The 18515-nt window shown below is 47.0% G+C and overlaps 1 long non-coding RNA gene across 1 annotated transcript; it reads left to right on the top strand.

Annotated features, from left to right (window-relative positions):
• Positions 1-2349: 2349 nt before the first annotated feature.
• Positions 2350-14058, top strand: LOC140398503 (uncharacterized). Its single transcript, XR_011937501.1, has 4 exons — positions 2350-2581; positions 5647-5704; positions 9274-9338; positions 13853-14058. It is a non-coding gene; the product is annotated as an uncharacterized lncRNA (long non-coding RNA).
• Positions 14059-18515: the final 4457 nt, after the last annotated feature.

An 18515-nucleotide genomic window follows, 5' to 3' on the forward strand; every position in this document is an offset into this window, starting at 1 on the left:
AAAAAATAATCTTTATTGTCTCAAGTAGTCTTACGTTAACACTGCAATGAAGTTTCTGTGAAAATCCCCTAGTCGCCACATTGCAGCGCCTGTTCGGGTACACAGAGGGAGAATTCGGATTGTCCAAATTACCTAACAGCACGTCTTTTTGGGACTTGTGGGAGGAAACCGGGGCACCCGGAGGAAACCCACGCAGACACGGGGAGAACGTGCAGACTCCGCACAGACAGTGACCCAAGCCGGGAATCGAACCTGGGATCCTGGCGTTGTGAAGCCACAGTACCAGCCACTGTGCTACTGTGCCGCCCAATCATTGATTGTTGTTAAACCCATCTAGTTTACAAATGTCCTATAGGGAAGGAAACCTGCCGCCCTTACTCAGTCTGGCCTACATGTGGCTCCGGATCCACAACAATGTGGTGGCAATTATGGATAGGCATCAAATGCTGGCCCAGGCAGCCACACCCAAATTTCATCAAATAATTTTTTTAATGGAATCAAAATGGAAAGATGCTGCCTGACCTACCACTTTCATTTATTTTTCACCAAATTACATCCCAAATGGACTGGAAAGTCTTATCAACTGGCATGCCCTGGCTTCTAAAGGCATTCGACAAAGTTCCATATCGTGCTTTGGGGTCTCTGAGGACATCAGGCCGAGGCAGCTAAAACTGGAGGGTTCCGGTCAAATCAAACCTTGGGTTTATGTCGAGTTCTATTTCCAAGACAGAGAACTTAACCACTGAAAATTGTTTAGAAACACCCATTCCTATCTTCAAATGTCTGAATTATGCAAAAAGACAGGATAAATTTGGCCCTTTGTCCTTGAAAGGGAGTGATCGAGAGGTGGACGGTTGGCTATATATGATGCAAAATTGCATTATTACAAATTTCTTGTCTATACTAAACATTCTCTTGGGTTCCGCATCACTAACCTCTTCAATAAGTGCCCTGCCTCTTTACAATCAAGCATTTACCTTTATGGAGCCAAGATGGGTAGATAAATAGAAAGGCCTGGGGTGGTCAGAGGCCATAGGGGTTGGGAGGTCAGGGTTGTGTGTGCGGTCTTGGCGTCGAAGGCTAATCGGAGTTAGGGGGGGTTAGAGGGTTAGACATCCAGGGGTGTCAGGACTCGGGGTGGGGGGGGGGGTGGGGGGAGTGGGGTGGGTGGGGGGGGGGAGGTGGTCTGGCCTCGGGGTGGGGATGAGAGTGAGGTTTCCGGGCCTCGGGGAGGAGATAGGCCTTAGATGGGGGTTGGGGATAAGAGTCGGGCCTGCCGGGTTTGGGGAGGGGTCCCATGTGGGAGGCCTAGTCAGGGATATGAGAGGAGACCCCTGGGGGATTGGGTGCCTCTTGAGAATGGAGGTAATCAGGGAGTTATGGGGGAGACCCCTAGGTGGTCACTAATATTTTCCATAGTTTTACTGATGTTTGGGGACTCAAATGATTAATAGATAGGAAAACAAAGTAATAGAAGACTTAGGAATTCTGTGGGCAGCACATTTTCATAGTGCTCCTGCATCTCAAAATATCCTACTACACCACTGGTGGTGGTGGGTTGGGGGGGGGGGGGGAAGGGGGGAAGTACATAGGGGGGGGGGGGAGAGAATGTGTACGCGGTGTGGGGAGGAAGAGAGAGTCCGTGTGAGGTGTAGGAAGGAAGAGTGTAAGAGGGTTGGGAGGGAAGAGTGAGTTCATACGAGGAGTGGGGGAGGAAGAGAGTGTGTACAAGGGGTTGGAGTGTGTGCGAGGGGTGGAGGGGGAAGATAGAGCATGTCCACGAGGTTGGGGGAGAGTGTATGTGAGGGGTGGGGGGGGAAATGTCTGTGAGAAGGGTGGGGGGAGAGTGTGTGAGGAGTGGGGGAAAGAAAGAGTGTGTGAGAGGGGTGGGGGAGAAGAGTAAGAGGGGTGGGGGAAAGACTGTGTGAGGGGTGTGGGTAAGAGAGTTTGTGAGGGGGTGGGGAAAGATAATGTGTGAGAGGGGTGGGGGGAGCGTGTTGGGAGGGGGGAAAGACTGTGAGAGGGGTGGGGGGGGGGGGTGAAGAGTGTGTTGGGAGGGGGGGGAGGGAGAATGTGAGAGGGGTGGGGACCTGAGCCTTGGACACAACACTTAGACTAAAGGGAATAAACAACGTTGGTGACTGTAGATCGACGCCTGTGAAATGCAAGAATGGTGCTGGGTCCAAAAGGCTGCTTCCAAACTCTGCCGAAAGGGCGGAGGGAAGTGCAATCAAATCATTTTTTAAATACTGTGGCTTCAGCTTCCAATGTGCTGAGAAGCTCAAACTTCAGCGTGCGCGAGGGAAACGATTGCATCTGTTGCAGGAAAGGCAGCTGGAGACAGACTTTCCGACCTCCTCCAGCGTCCAGTTGCTGAGCGACACCAGCCGGTCGCAATGGGAGCTGTCAATCAAAGCAGGGATCCCCTGCCCCGCCGCGCTGTGTGCTGCTTGACTTCAGCTTCACTCCCTTTCGGCTGCGGTAAACATTCAGGTCTGTAGCTTTAGAAATGGCTTCTGCACATCACTGGGAAGGAAGGCGCAGGCAGTGGATTGTGGATAAAAGAGCCAAGGCGCAGCAGGTATGGGTGGCTCTTTACTGACAAGGACAACAAGTGTCCCCCTTGACAAACACCGAAGCAGTGGTGCCCCAAGTAGACTCAGACCAAGGGAAAGGCCCCTTTGACTGTATTGGTAAATCGGCCCAGTGGTGATTCAGACTCTCATTCCCAAATTGTTGATTTCTCGCCCTGTCCTGGTTGCAAGGTGGCTCTGCAATAGCTTGCAACCGCTCAGTCTCTGTGGTCGGTTGTTTATTATGCTTGCGGGACACTGTCTAAACCCAATGTCCACTGGGAAAATATGCACAAGGCAAGTTTGCACTTAATGTTATGCACGATCTCTGACCACAAGGTGGCATTGTAAACCCATCACGTGACCCAGTGGTCTGGGCGTTGGGAGTAGGTCGTGCTGGAGGATAGACGTATCTGCAGTAGTTCCACAATAGTTGATTAGTATTAGTCGTTTATTATAAGGGGCTGGTTTAGCACAGTGGGCTAAATAGCTGGCTTGTAATACAGAACAATGCCAGCAGCGCGGGGATCAATTCCCGTACCGGCCTCCCCAAACTGGTGCCGGAATGTGGCGACTAGGGGCTTTTCACAGTAACTTCATTGAAGCCTACTCGTGACAATCTATTATTATTTTATTTATCCTAATTATCTTATCACGCAGTTGTTCTACAATCAATTATTTAAACTACATGTTCTGTAGTTCATCATTCACTTTAGACAGTCTACAGAACATGACATCCACAGCACACCGGAAAAGATTTGTTTTTAAATGGTGCAAATGCTGGGACTAGAGAGCAGCGCCCTCTCCCCTCTTCCGCAGCTATGTTTGCTGCCGGGTGTCCCTGGACTGGGGTGTCTTATCAACCCCTTCAGTCACATTTTGTTTTAATGCTTTAAATTTCTTTTGAGATTCCGTTTACTTTGATGCGGTGTCGCTGGAGAGGGAGCATGCAGTGTTTGCCGGTAATATGGAGGCTTTCCATGCCCGGTGGGCACCGCGGGGACTGCAGTGTTTTATCGACCCCTTCAGTCACATTTTGTTTTGATGCTTTAAGTTTCCTTTGAGATTCCGTTTACTTTGATGCGGTGTCCCTTTAAGGAGCATTTTTAATTTATCCCACAATTTGTTGACTAAGTTTATTTGCTTAAGTGAAAGAAGCACAGCAGTGCCATCAGCATCTGATAGATGATGGGTTAAAGTAAAGGGAATTGCACATTTCATGCTTAACTAGTAGTGAGCAAAAATCAACACCATTGTGTGGGTCTCAAGTCGAGTCTACGCTCTTCATTCTGAATAATTATATGTAACTCATACCACTGAAGACCGAAATAAAAGTAAAATTCTGCGGATGCTGGAGATGGTAAACAAACAGAAAGTATTGGGAAAATTCAGCAGGTCTGCAGAGTCAGAGGCGGCATGTGGTGCAGTGCTTAGCACTGGGACTGTGGCGCTGAGGACCCGGGTTCGAATCCCGGCCCTGGATCATTGTCCGTGTGGAGTTTGCACATTCTCCCGATGTCTGCATGGGTTTCACACCCACAACCCAAAAGATGTGCAGGTTAGGTGGATTGGCCATGCTAAATTGCCCCTTAATTGGAAAAAAATAATAATAATAGGGTACTCTAAATTAAAAAAAAAAGATCTGCAGAGTCAGACAGAGTTAATGTTTTGAGGCCAATATGACTTCTTCTGAACTATTTAAAACTGACTTTTGTCTGTGTTTCCAGCAACTTTTCATTTCTCCAGCAGGGGTCAATAGGAACGTTGGCCTTTTCAACTTGGTAACCTCGGGGTGCTGCTCCCCCACCACTGCATCATGTATCTCACTTAATTAGCACAGATCAAAGCTAGCCCCTATCCCCCCTCCATCAATATGGCTCAGCTCCTCATTGAGAACCCCAGTCACATGGTGTGTTGATTAATGCAATTGCGAACCTCTTAATAGTTGTTCAGATAGAAACTTTAAAAATATATACTGAATTGAGCCGGTGCTATGACAAAGGTTCTTGGGGTTCTCTTGGACCTCTCTGGACTTGAAAGCTATCTGGTGACACTGCTGGTTGAGAAATGTGCCCACTCCTGGCCTCAGTGAATCCTCGCAAGCTTTTGCTTCTATTGTTGCAGATGTACAAGGCCCACAGTGTCAAACGTCTCACTACAACATTAGTTTTAACAGTAACACGGCAACACCTATTTGTTATGGACTGTGCAGGAAGAGGCAGGTTACCTGTGGGCATTCTCCTTCGGGAAGTGCTGGTCCTCCCACCCTGTGGACTAGCCACAACAACATGCATAATATATGGTTGCAAACCCTATGGGACTGGCGAGGAGTTTCCAGAAAGTAAAGATCAATCTCCAGGACAGTACTGCTTGCGACACTGGAGGAGAATCATCAGGATATTCAAACATATTGCAATTTTCACGCATTTTCTTTGAACATTTCTCTTCACCAGATAGAAATTTTTTTTGAAAATGAAGTGGGGGGGGGGGGGGGATTGGTTGGGGGGCCTGTTTGGCTTATAGTCAAGCATCATCCAGTTGGGCAATGAGTCTTTTTGCTTTACATTTGGCAGAGGACAGCAGTGCGTCACAAGGTGGATTTGTGGCTGATTAATGGCTGGACTGTGGGGACAAGTCACGTGATGGAACCTCCAGGAATATTTTTAATCACAGTTGGAAACCTTAATAATTACATTACGCTGAGACTAGGGAAAATACTACCCACAGTTGTTCTTCTCCATTATCAATGAATACTCTCCAGGTATGGTATCTTGACGTACTTTTAAATTAAATTTAGAGTACCCAATTCATTTTTTCCAATTAAGGGACAATTTAGCGTGGCCAATCCACCTACCCTGCACATCTATGGGTTGTGGGGGCGAAACACACGCAAACACGGGGAGAACATGCAAACTCCACACGGACAGTGACCCAGAGCCGGGATCGAATCCGGGACCTCAGTGTCGTGAGGCAGCAGTGCTAGCCACTGTGCTGCCCGTCTGGTTTCTTGACATGATGTTTGACTTCATCTAGTCTATAATAATAAAACTTAACTCCATTGTTACTGTTTCAGGATGAGCTTATAAAAAGGAAGCAGTTTAAATCTTCAGATCAACCAGTGACAAACAAAGGTATAAATATACTAAAGTATATCGTGTTTATACTGTAATGGTGATATTTTTCCTTGTGTTAGCTCTTCTGGTTTTGTATTACCTTCTACTCTGGTCAATGCTACTTAAAACTCTCCCGTCCTGTTGCTCCAAAATTGCAATACTGAACTTACACTCTCTCCTTGCCTCATTCTCAGTGTGAGGATCAACTTCATCTCTCTGGCTGCTACACTATCTTACTCTTTTCTATGACAACAAAAATGTATAATAATATAATTATCTTTATTTGTGTCACAAGTAGGCTTGCATTAACTCTGCAATGAAGATACTGTGACAATTCCTTCTATATCACAGCTTTTCTTTCCTCTTAGAATGGACCCATTTTAAAATCTAAGCACACGATAACCCATTCACTGTTTGGCTTGTTTTTCTTTCCAATTCTGTCCCATGGGCTTTGATTCTTAACCTACTTTCATAAATTTCCTTTAAAACAAAATCTCCCTGGTGCTTTATTTTCAGTTTTATGTTGCTATTTTCCCCACTTTATCCTGTCCCTAACCCAGGAGCACTGTTCCACCTTGTGCACGTATTGTGTGTGTGTTTGAGTGGTCAGACAGTAGCAGATTCAGCTGTTGAGTCCGAGTGGCTGCTTTCCCCAGATGTCTCTGAATTTCTCCAGGTGTCGGAGCAAGGGATGAGCTGGTTTCTGAGTCAATTCAGAAGTCCGGAGTTCGTTGAGTTTACACTGCAAATTGGAGGTCAAATTTGGACCAAATTCAAACACCACCAGCTCTGAGTACTTCCAGTTGCATAGGGGCACCAGGCAGGATGCCCGCTGTCCCCGCTCCTGTTCCCCCTGGCAATTGAACCCCTGGCAATGGCTCTGCCAGACCCAAAAGGCTGGAAGGGCATCCGAAGAGGAGGCAGTCTCACTCTATGTGGATGACCTACTCCTCTACATCTCGGACCAGTAGAATGGCTTGAAGGAAATCATGAAGCTCCTGGGAGAGTTTGGGGCCTTCTCGGGCTACAAACTTAACCTGAGCAAGAGGGAGGTATTCCTGGTGAACCCGAATGGGGGACGGTCGAAGCTGGAGGGTCTAGCATTCAAACTAGCCCAAAACAAATTCAGTTATCTGGGAATCCAGACAGTCTACGACTGGACACGGATCCACAAATGCAATCTGACCAGTCTGACAGAGGAAGTTATAAAGGACCTCCAGAAATGGGATGCACTCCCACTCTCCCTGGCAAGATCAAGATGAATGTACTTCCAAGGTTCCTCTTCCTGTTTTGATCCATACCAATCTTCATCTCCAAGACCTTTTTCCAAGGAATAGATAAAACAATTATGGCATTTGTGTGTGTGTGTGTGTGGGGGGGGGGGGGGGGGGGGGGGAGGGGGTGGGTGGGTAGGGAAGAATCCAAGAATCCCCAAAACTACACTGGAGAGATAAAAAAATATGGGCAGCCTGGCCCTTTGAACCTACAATACTAACACTAGGCAGCCACAGCCGAGAGAGTGAGGGGATGGGTAAGGGAGCTGAGCAAGGAATGGGTGATAATGGAGGAGTCCATTTTACAGGAACGCCCCTCCGAGCCCTAGCCATGACAGCGTTCCCATTCCCCCTGGCAAAGTACACATCCAGCCCAGTGGTGGTAGGTACATTAAAAACCTAGAACCAGATGAGACAGCAGTTCGGTTTAACCAAGGTGTCCACCATGGCCCCTATCCGCGGTAACCACAAATTCCCATCAGCCATGCTGGGCGCCACTTTTAAGAAGTGGAGACAGGACAGGGGGAGCTGGCGATCATGGACTTCTACATGGACAGACTCGCAACCCTGGACGAGCTGACGGAAAGACTGTAGCTACCAAACGGACAGCAGCTCGGAGATTTACAAATCAAAAACTTTCTCCGCAAGGAGACAATGAGGTACCCTAGGGCCCCGAGAGACACAATGCTGGAGGAACTGCTGGACGCAGACAGTATGTAGAAGGGGAACTGTGGGGACATTTATGGACGACTGTTAGAAACGGCGAGGACACCACTAGATGGAACAAGACAGAAATGGGAAGACGAACTAGGGACGGAAATAAGGTGGGGACTCTGGAGTGAAGAACTGGGTGGGGATAAATCCACCTCTTTCTGCGTAAGACTAAGCCTCGTGCAGTTCAAAGTGGTGTACAGAGTGCACCTAATCAGAACCCGAGTGAACAGGTTTTTCCCGGAGTTGGAGGACAGGTGCGAACGGTGCCAGGGAAGCCCGGCCAACCACGCCCACATTTTCTGGACTTGCCCCAGATTTGTCGGTTCTGAACAGCCTTCTCCGAGGCGATGTCCATTGTTGTGGGTGTGAGGGTGGAGCCATGCTCAAGAGTGGCAGTGTTCGGAGTATCACACCACCAAGAACGACCTATGGGAAGAGGGCTGATGCCCTTGCATTTGCTTCCTTAATCGCTCGCCGGAGAATCCTGCGCGGCTGGCGATCAGCAGCATCACCCGCAGCTGCGGACTGGCTGGCAGACCTGTCGGAATTTCCCCATCTGGAGAAGATCAAATACGCCATCCGAGGGTCGGACGAGGGCTTCCACAAAGCTTGGGGGCAATCCATCAGCCTGTCCCAAGACCTGTTTGAGGCCAATAGCAGATAGGAAGGGAGGGGGGCAGGGAGGCCAATGAGGACAGCCAAGATCACACAGAGCAGATACGAACAGAAGGGGGGGGGGGGTGGGTAAGGAGGGCAACAAGGAAGGAACCCAGGGACACAGGAAAATACCAAGGAGGGGGCCACTTCCCCCCCCCCCCCCAAACAAAGCCATAGGGGTAACAGTATCAAATACAAAACAAAAGAGAGTCTACAGAATCTACAATGGAAGAAAGGGCCCAATGTGGAGCCCGAACAACAAAAAGGGGGCAAGGAAGAGCGAGGGAAGGCTGATGAAAGGGGAACATGTAAATTGTACATACAAACCATTTTGCTCACCTACTGTATAGTGTACAAATGTAAAATTCAACAAAGATACTTTAAAATGAAAAACAAATTTGGATCAGATTTACCAACAAAAGTGGCAGGTGTATTATCGTAATCAATGTAGTAACCTCACTCTGTGCCATCATCCTGAAGGCCGTAATAATTTCAAGTATGAGTTTGAGCTTCCGCAATAGCTTAATGAATAAATGCACCACGGGATGTTACAGTCATCATTACAGATGAGAAGGAGCTCAGGTTCATTGCCAGGTCTGTGCTGACTTAGCTGAACTGAATCAGGACTGTGGCACAGAGGGGGCAATCAATTAACTTTCCTACTCCTGATGTGTGCGTGGACATCGAGTATGTTAATGATCGGGGAGATGCCCCCCCCCATAGTCGAATAGCCTGCCAATATTTCCTTTTTAATGTTCTTGCATCGAAAATGGCTACTTTGGGGAGATGCTGGGAGCTGCAATATCTTTGCGACATCAATGAATTACGAATTGTAGTTGCAAGGAGGGGAGAAAGAAGTCTGGGCAAGATATGGTACATTTCAACATGTCACTAATATGAATCTAAAATTACATTTATTGAGATTTTCTCTTTTCCTGGAAGCTCCCAAGCAGGAAATTCCAACTGAAGATCAGACCCCTGGTTACAAGCCTGCTAGAAGATACTCAGTAAGTGCACTCATATTAATGATTTCAATTCATTTAATTATTGCATGGGATTTGGGCGATAGTGAGCATTTTTATTGTCCATCCCGGATTGGCCTCCAGAAGGTGGCGGTGAGCTGCCTTTTTGAATCGCTGCAATCGATAAGATGTGGGTACACCCACATTGCTGTTAGAAAGGGAGTTCCAGGATTTTGTCACAGTAACGGTGAAGGAACGGCGATATAGTTCCAAGTCATGATGGTGTGTGGCTTGGGGGGGAACTTGCAGGTGGTGGTGTTCTGGTGTTCCTATGCATCTTCTGCTGTTGCCGTTCTAGGTGGTGGAGGGTCGCAGGTTTAGGTGTTGTGGAAGGAGTCTCGGTAAGTTGCGGCAAAGTATCTTGAACATGCTGCTGCCACTGGGCACCAATAGAGGAGGGAGTGGATGTTGAAGATGGCAGTTGGGACACCAATCAAGCGGCCTTTTGTCCTGGATGGTGTCAAGCTTTTAAAAAATAAATTTAGAGTCCCCAATTCATTTTTTCCAATTAAGGGACAATTTAGCATGATCAATCCACCTACCTTGCACATCTTTGGGTTGTGGGGGTGAAACCCACGCAAACACAGGGAGAATGTGCAAACTCCACACGGACAGTGTCCCAGAGCCAGAATCGAACCTGGGACCTCAGCGCCGTGAGGCAGCAATGCTAACCACTGTGCCACCGTGCTGCCCAATGGTGTCAAGCTTGAGTGATGTTGGAGCTGCACTCATCCAGGCAAGTGGAGAGTATTCCATCACACTTCTGCTTGTGCCTTGTAGGTGGTGGACAGGCTTTGGGGGTTCAGGAAGTGAGTTGCCTTCTGCAGAATTCCCAGCCTCTAACCTGCTCTTGTAAACACAGTATTTATATGGCTAGTCCAGTTCAATCTCTGATCAATGGTGACCTCCAGGATGCTGATAGTGGGGGTTCAGTGATGGTTATGCCATTGAATGTCAAGGGGTAATGGTTGGATTCTTTCTTGTTGGAAATGGTTATTCCCTGGTACTGGTATGTGTGAATGTTACTTGACACTTATCAGCCCAAGCTTGAATGTCATCCAGCTCTTGCTGAATTTGGGCATGGACTGCTTCAGCATCTGAGGAGTCAGGAAAGGTGCTGAATACAGGGCAATCATCCGGAAACATCCCCACTGCTGAGCTTCTGACGGAGGCAAGGTTATTGATGAAGCAGCTAAAGATAGTTGGGCCCAGGGCACTACACTAAGGAACTGTTGCAGTGATATCCTGAGAATTAGATGAATGACCTCCAACAACCACAACCATCTTCCTCTGTGCGAGGAATGACTCCAGCCAGTGGAGAGTTTTACCGATTCTTACTAACCCCAGTTCTGCTTGGGTTTCTGGATACCACACCTGGTCAAATGTAGCCTTGATGACAAAGACCATCACTCTAACCTCACCTCTTCAGTTTGACTCTTTGTCCATGTTTCGGCTCAAGTTGTAATGATGTCAGGAGTTGTGTGGCAGAACCCAAACTGAGCTAAGCAAGTGCTGCGTGGTAGCACCCCCTTTGACGACCCCTTCCATCACTTTGTGGATGATTGAGTCTGATGGAGTGGTAATTGGTGGGGTTGGATTTCTCCTGCTTTTTGGGGACAGGACATAATTGAGCAGTTTTCCACATTACCCTGTAGATACCAGTGTTGTAGCTGCACTGGAATAGCATGGCTAAGGGTGCAACTAATTCTAGAAAACAAACCTTCAGTGCTCTTGCCGCAATGTTGTCAGGGCCCATAGCCTTTACAGTATCCAGTGCCTTCAGCCATTTCTTAATATCACGTGCAGTTAATCGATTTGGCTGGGGACTGACATTTGTGATACTGGGACATCAGGAGGAGACCGAGACAGATCATCAACTCGGTAATTCTGCCTGACGATTGTTGCAAATGTTTCAGCATTGTCTTTTGCACAAATGTCATGGGCTCGACCATCAATGAGGATGAGGATATTTGTGGAGCCTCTTCCTCTTTGTTCAAGTGTCCAACTCATTCATGACTGGATGTGGTAGGACTGCAAAACTTAGATCTGATCCGTTGGCTGTGGAATTGTTTATCTCTGTCCATTACTTGCTGCTTCTGCTGTTTGGCACACAAGAAGTCCTGTGTTGTAGCTTCATCAGGTTGACACCCCATTTTTCAGTATACTTGCTGCTGCTCCTGTCATGCCCTCCTGCACTCTTCATTGAACGAGGGTTGATCCCCCGGTTTGATGATAATAGTAGAGTGGGAGATATGCTTGGTCATGAGGTTACAGATTGTGGCTGAGTACAATTTTGCTGCTGATGGCCTACAGCACCTCACGGATGCCCAGTTTGAGTTGCCAGATCTGTTCAAAATCTATCCCATTTAGCACGGTGGTAGTACGATGGAGGGTATCCTCAATATGAAATTAGGTCATCGTCTCCATAAGGATTCTGCAGTGATCTCCCCTACTGATACTGTCATGGACAGATGCATCAACAACAGGTAGATTGGTGAGGGCAAGGTCAAGTGAAATGAAATGAAAATCACTTATTGTCACAAGTAGGCTTCAAATGAAGTTACTGTGAAAAGCTCCTAGTCACCACATTCCGGCGCCTGTTCGGGGAGGCTGGTACAGGAAAGTACCTGACACCAGTCTGACACCTATAGCCTTTAGGGTTTGGCCAGCTCAGTCTGGGGTGGTACTACCGAGTCTTGGTAATGGATATTGAAATCCCCACCCAGAATACATTCTGTACCCTAGTCACATAAGTGCTCTCTCCCAAGTGGTGTTCAACATGGAGGAATACTGATTCATCAGCTGAAGGCAGACGGTAGGTGGTAACCAGCAGGGAGATTCCGTACCTACGTTTGACCTGATGCCACACGACTTCATGGGGTTCGGAGTTGAATTTGAGAACTCTCTGGGCAACTTCCTCCCTGACTGTCTACCACTGTGCTGCCACCTCTGGACAAACCCAGGAATGATAACGGTGTTGTCTGGGACATTATGTGGTAAGGTATGTGATGTGTTATATGAGTTGGTTTAACACTGACTGCAACTGGATGCAGTGAAACTAGAAACAGGCTTCCGACGCAGGAGATGGTTCAACACTGTTTTATTGAACCTGCTGATTGCTGTACATAATCTGCTGTGGGTTGACACTCTATTACTCTAACTGATAACCTCTGACTGGCTTGACCAGACTGGCTCTCTGTCACATGGAGACGGTGCTCACTGCACTGTGCACCCTGACTATCTCTGTAGCTGTATCCAGTGAGAAGAGGCAGAGTCTTGATGCCTCGTGTGTTTTATAGTGGTTGTGTCCCCTGCAGTGTCCTGTCTGGTGATTGGTTGTTCTGTGTCCTGTGTGTTTATTGGTTATTCTGTGTGTCAGTCACTGCCTGTCTGTATCTCATTATATACACGAGTGGATATTATGACAGTATGATTCTGTGAGTGTGACTCTGTCAGGCTGTTGCTTGACTAGACTATAGAACAGCTCTCCCAATTTTCACCCCAGATGCTAGTAAGGTGAAATTTGCAGGGTTGACAGGGCTGGGTTTGCCGTTGTATCTGGTTCCTCGGGTCGTGCCTGGTGATCCGTCCGGTTTCATTCTTTTTTGTAGCTGTTTGATACAACTGAGTATTGTTAAGGGAATTTTAGAGGGCTGTTAAGAGTCAACCACATTGCCGTAGATCTGGATCTGGAGTTAGATGTAGACCAGACCACGTAAGGATGGCAGATTTCCTTCCCTAAGGGACATTAGTGAATCATTAGTGAAATATACAAAGTTAATCCGAATCACTCAGTCACAGGATCTACAAGAGAAGGAATGTTGTTTGATATGAAGGTTTGCCTTCAGAGGGAAGCAAAGCCACCAGTATGATTGCGATACACATCCTATCGACTTGAACGATAGGTTTGATTTTTACGGGCAGCACGGTGGCCTATTTAGCACAGCTGCCTCACGGCACTGAGGCCCCAGGTTCGATCCCGGCTCTGGGTCACTGTCCATGTGGAGTTTGCACATTCTCCCCGTGTCTGCGTGGGTTTCGCTCCCCACAACCCAAAAATGTGCAGAGTAGGTGGATTGGCCACACTAAATTGCCCCTTAATTGGAAAAAATAATTGGGTAATCTAAATTTTAAGAAAAAATATTTTAAAAAAATAAATAGGTTTGATTTTTAGCTCAGTGGAAAATAACTTCTCGATCTTGTGTGTTAAAATCTGCCTCTGGATTTCAAGGATAATTGGAGGAGTTTCAGGTTTTGTGTGTCACAGGTTCCTTGGTTTGACAGTTTTCCGAACTGGGAACTCAGTTAAAAGAACCTGGAAAGGACACTGAAAGAGTGTTGCGACAGAACCAGAATAATGTGTACAAATAAAAAGAAAAGCTCATTAAATATGATAAACATTACTGCATTGGCCTCAATCAACATAAAGGTGTGGCTTGTTGAACATCAAGACCATTGTGATTTTTATGGTTCCTTTCCTGTTCCTTTTTGTTCTTCAGTCCACAGACTATAATCAACAATGGTGAAGAATTGAATCATCAGGCACCATAACCTCCAGATAATGAAAACCCTTCCCTCCAACTGGGAAAAGTTCTGAATGTTATAAATGGACAGTGTCAGGAAGTACAATTGTACAGATGGTTACATTCAGCTTGTTGAATCAACCAGTCTAAAAAGCTCAAGTGAATAAAATCTTTCAACATTATTCATTACTTGTCAACAGTCAGCACAATGCTTCTCCACGTCCTTTTCAATTACCGAGGATTCCGTTACCAAACCTATAATCCTGAAGGTTATATGTCTCCTACCCCTGCATGAACCCTTGTAAACAAGTCTAGGAGGCTTATAGCAACATATTTTAAAATATATTTTCCTTCCTCTTGATCGGTTTCTCTGCAGCATGCACTTTTCCCAGGTTTGGTCAACAATTCTCTCAAATTATTTGCTCAAATTTCTCGAGAGCAGTCCTGATTGATTTCTGGGTTGGAATGACCGTGAGCAAAGTTATTAGTAAAGATTCATGAACATACCCATCTGAAATAAATGAACTTATATTAGAACAGAGGGATTTCAGCCAGATATATTTGCATGCTTGTTACTAAAATTCCACAGCACTGCTTCAAAACATTGCTCTTCATTTATTCCTTTCTCTTACTGTGATTAATGCTCTTTATAATAATCTTTATTGTAATAATAGTAATCTTTATTAGTGTCACAAGGCTTACATTAACACTGCAATGAAGTTAATGTGAAAAGCCCCCAGTCACCACACTCCCGCACCTGTTCGGGTGCACAGAGGGAGAATTCAGAATGCCCAATTCACCTAACAAGCACGTCTTTTGGAACTTGTGGAAGCCGGAGCACCCCATGCGGACACGGGGAGAATGTGCAGTCTCCGCACAGGCAGTGACCCAAACCGGGAATCGAACCTGGGACCCTGGCGCTGTGAAGCCACAGTGCTAACCACTATGCTACTGTGCTGCCCTTTTTATCATAGAATTGTTAAGATTGGGAGCTTACCAGGAATTGTGCACAATGTTGCGCAAAATGGCACGACACATTATTTGCTGTTATTTAATAATGTTTTGTTAAATGTTCGCAGCTCAATTAGGAAGATTAGATCATAGATCATAGAATTTACAGTGCAGGAGGCCATTCGGCCCATCGAGTCTGCACCGGCTCTTGGAAAGAGCACCCTACCCAAGTTCAACACCTCCACCCTATCCCCATAACCCAGTAACCCTACCCAACACTAAGGGCAATTTTGGACACTAAGGGCAATTTATCATGGCCAATCCACCTAACCTGCACATCTTTGGACTGTGGGAGGAAACCCACGCACACACGGGGAGGATGTGCAGACTCCGCACAGACAGTGACCCAAGCCGGAATCGAACCTGGGACCCTGGAGCTGTGAAGCAATTGTGCTATCCACAATGCTACCGTGCTGCCGTACTGCTTAGCAATTTATATACTAGCATCTTAGTGTTTAACCAGATTATGTGGCTCTTAGCTGAGCAACTGTGTTGCCTGAATAGTAAAAGCAAGCTGTTGGAACTCTTATTGATGTTGTGTAGTTCGCTGTAAGTTTCCAAATATTATGCTTTGGTCAGGTCTGGCCAAGGGAGTTTAAAATTGTGTAAAGTTGCTTTGGTGAGAATGAGGTTCTACTCCAACAACAGTGAGAACATTAACTTTGTGTGGCCTTCCTTAGTTGGGCATCATGACGAGGAACATTCTGTCAGTGCTGTATCTGATCAAATGCATCATACAAAAAGTGCCAGAATAGGTAGATGTACCCCAGTTGCATTGCCATGATCATCTGAGGATATAATTAGATTTGCCATCATAATGCAAAGTTAGGGTTAAATTATTTGTGGTTCAAACAAAAAATGTAGTTCCTACGCAACTGGGGCCTTTGAACACATCAAGCCTCCCGAGACCTCCTGCCAGCATCTAAGATCACTATGTTTCAATCCTTCCAATCCGAATTCTACCCCTCTATAACAACTCTGATTAATGCCAAAAATAATATCCTATGTGGCCATAGTAAAGGTAAACTATCCTCATCCTTCCTGAAGTAACTGCATCCTTTGACATAGTTGAAAATTTTTTTTTAGAGTAGCCAATTATTTTTCTTTTCCAATTAAGGGGCAATTTAGTGTGACCAATCCACCTAACCAGCACGTCTTTGGGTTGTGGGGGTGAAACCCACGCAGACATGGGGAGAATGTGCAAACGCCACACGGACAGTGACCCAGGGCCAGGATTCGAACCCGGGTCCTCAGCGCCGCAGTCCCAGTGCTAACCACTATGCCACATGCCGCCCTGTCCTTTGACATAGTTGACCACACCATCCTCCTCCAATGCCTCTCCATCATCACCTGGTTCCATTCTTACAAATCGAATCATAGCCAGAGTATCCTCATCAATTGTAATATCCCTGCTCCTGCACCGTTAATCTCTGGTGTACCCCAAGGATCTATCCTTGGAGCCCTGCTAATTCTCACCTGTATGCTGATCCTCCGTAACATCAACTGAAAATAGTTTTCACATGTTTGCTGATGACACCCAGCTCTATCTCACCACCATCTCTCACAACTCCTTCAATGTTGCGAAATTATACGCCTACTTGATCGATATCCAGTGCTGGCTGAGCAGAAATGTCCAGTGAAATATTGTGAAGGCCAAAGTCATTGGGCGGGATTCTCCATCCCGCCACACCCGTTTTCTGGTGTGACGTGCCCCCGCCGGCAACGAGATCCTCCATCCCGGCAGCTGGCCAATGGGGTTTCCCATTGTGGCCACCCCCACACCGTCGGGAAATCCGCAGGTGTGAGTGCATCGCCGGCGCGGAGGATCCAGACGACGGAGAATCCCGCCCACTGTCTTCAGTCCCCTTAACAAACTGTATTCTCCAGCTACTGACTTCATCCCTCTGTGGCAACTGCCTGAGGCTGAACTAAACTGTTCACAAGCCTCGGGCCAAATTCTCCGATTTTTCGTGGAAAACATTGGCGCCACCCCCCTCACCGATGCCGGAACCGGTGAGGGGCTAGCAGCCGCACCATGTAAAACTCCCGGCCTCCATAAAATAAATGGCTGGAGAATGGCCGATTCAGTGTCCATGCATGTGACGGAGACGACCTGCAGCGGTTGTGCCGTAAAACATGGCGCCCGCCGTGCGTGGACCCGACCTGCCAGATAGTGCCCCCTGGCCCCCCCCAGCAGAAAGGTTCCCGCCCGACTGTGGCGGCAGTGGACACAGTCCGCAACCGTCAAGCCGTGTTCCCGCATGAACGAGTGAACCCCGCCATTGTGAACTGAGCCAATCGTGGGCAGAGCATCGGGAGAGGGCCTTCAGGTGATGTGTTTAGGACGTCTCAAGGGCGTGCGGCGCGATGACGCTGTTTCAGAGGGAACGGAGCATACAAAACCTGCGTCAGCCACTGCCCCCAATTTCGGCGTGAAAAGGGACTCTCCGCCTGATTAAGAAATCGGTGTCGCGGAACGGAGAATCCTGACCCTCGTGTCTTCTACCTTTCGATGAGCTCCTGACCATAATTCAGAATGCCCATTTCCATCTCCATAATATTGCTCTGCTCAAACTGTCTCAGTCCAACTGCTGCTACCTTTTAACTTTTGTTGCCTCTATACTTGACTATTTATTTTAATTTAGAGAACCCAATTTTTTTCCAATTAAGGGGCAATTTAGTGCAGCCAATCCACCTAGGTTGCACTTCTTTTTGGATTGTGCGGGCAGCACGGTGGCAGTGGTTAGCACTGCTGCCTATGCCGCTGAGGACCGGGGTTCGATCCCGGCCCTGGGTCCCTATCCGTGTGGAGTGTGCACATTCTCCCAGTGTCTGCATGGGTTTCACCCTCACAACCTAAAATGTGCAGGTTAGGGGGATTGGCCACGCTAAATTGCCCCTTAATTGGATACTCTAAATTTATATTTTTTAAAAATCTTTTTGGGTTGTGGGGTGAAACTCACACATCACGGGGAGAATGTGCAAACTCCACATGGGAGTGACCCGGGGCTGGGATCAAACCCGGGTCCTCAGCGGCGTGAGGCAGCAGTGCTAACCTCTACGCTCCCGTGCCACCCATACTTTACTATTTCAATGCAGCCCTGGCTGGAATCCCAGTCTGCCCTCAGTGAACTCATCATCCAAAGCTCAGTAGCCCATGTCTTTACTCACATCAAGTTCTGTTTACCTTTCACTACTGTGTTCACTGATCTGCATTGGTGCCCAGTCATGCAACGTCTTGATTTTAAAGCTCTTATCCTCATTTTCAGATCCCTTCATGGCCTCATTCCTATTTCCCATTCTCAGTCACATAACTGCCAGATCTCTGCATTTTTCATTTGTTGCTAGCTTTATCCAAGACACTCCTTAAAAGCTACATCTTTGGCCATCTGCCCTATTGTCACCTTATATAGCATATGGTGAAATTTTGTTTTATAAGCATACGGGAAGCGCCTTGGGGACATTTTATGTTCATGGCATGATAGAAATACAAGTTTTTGTAAGGAACAACTGCAGTCAGAAAACCATTCTAAGCCTGGGACCTACCCTTAGAAGGTAATCTGAATTGAAAGCAGGTTTTGAATTCAATCAAAACTAAATCCAAATGGGCGATGCGTCATATATCAAA

Source organism: Scyliorhinus torazame, chromosome 21, assembly GCF_047496885.1.
Source record: "Scyliorhinus torazame isolate Kashiwa2021f chromosome 21, sScyTor2.1, whole genome shotgun sequence".
NCBI lineage: Eukaryota > Metazoa > Chordata > Chondrichthyes > Carcharhiniformes > Scyliorhinidae > Scyliorhinus > Scyliorhinus torazame.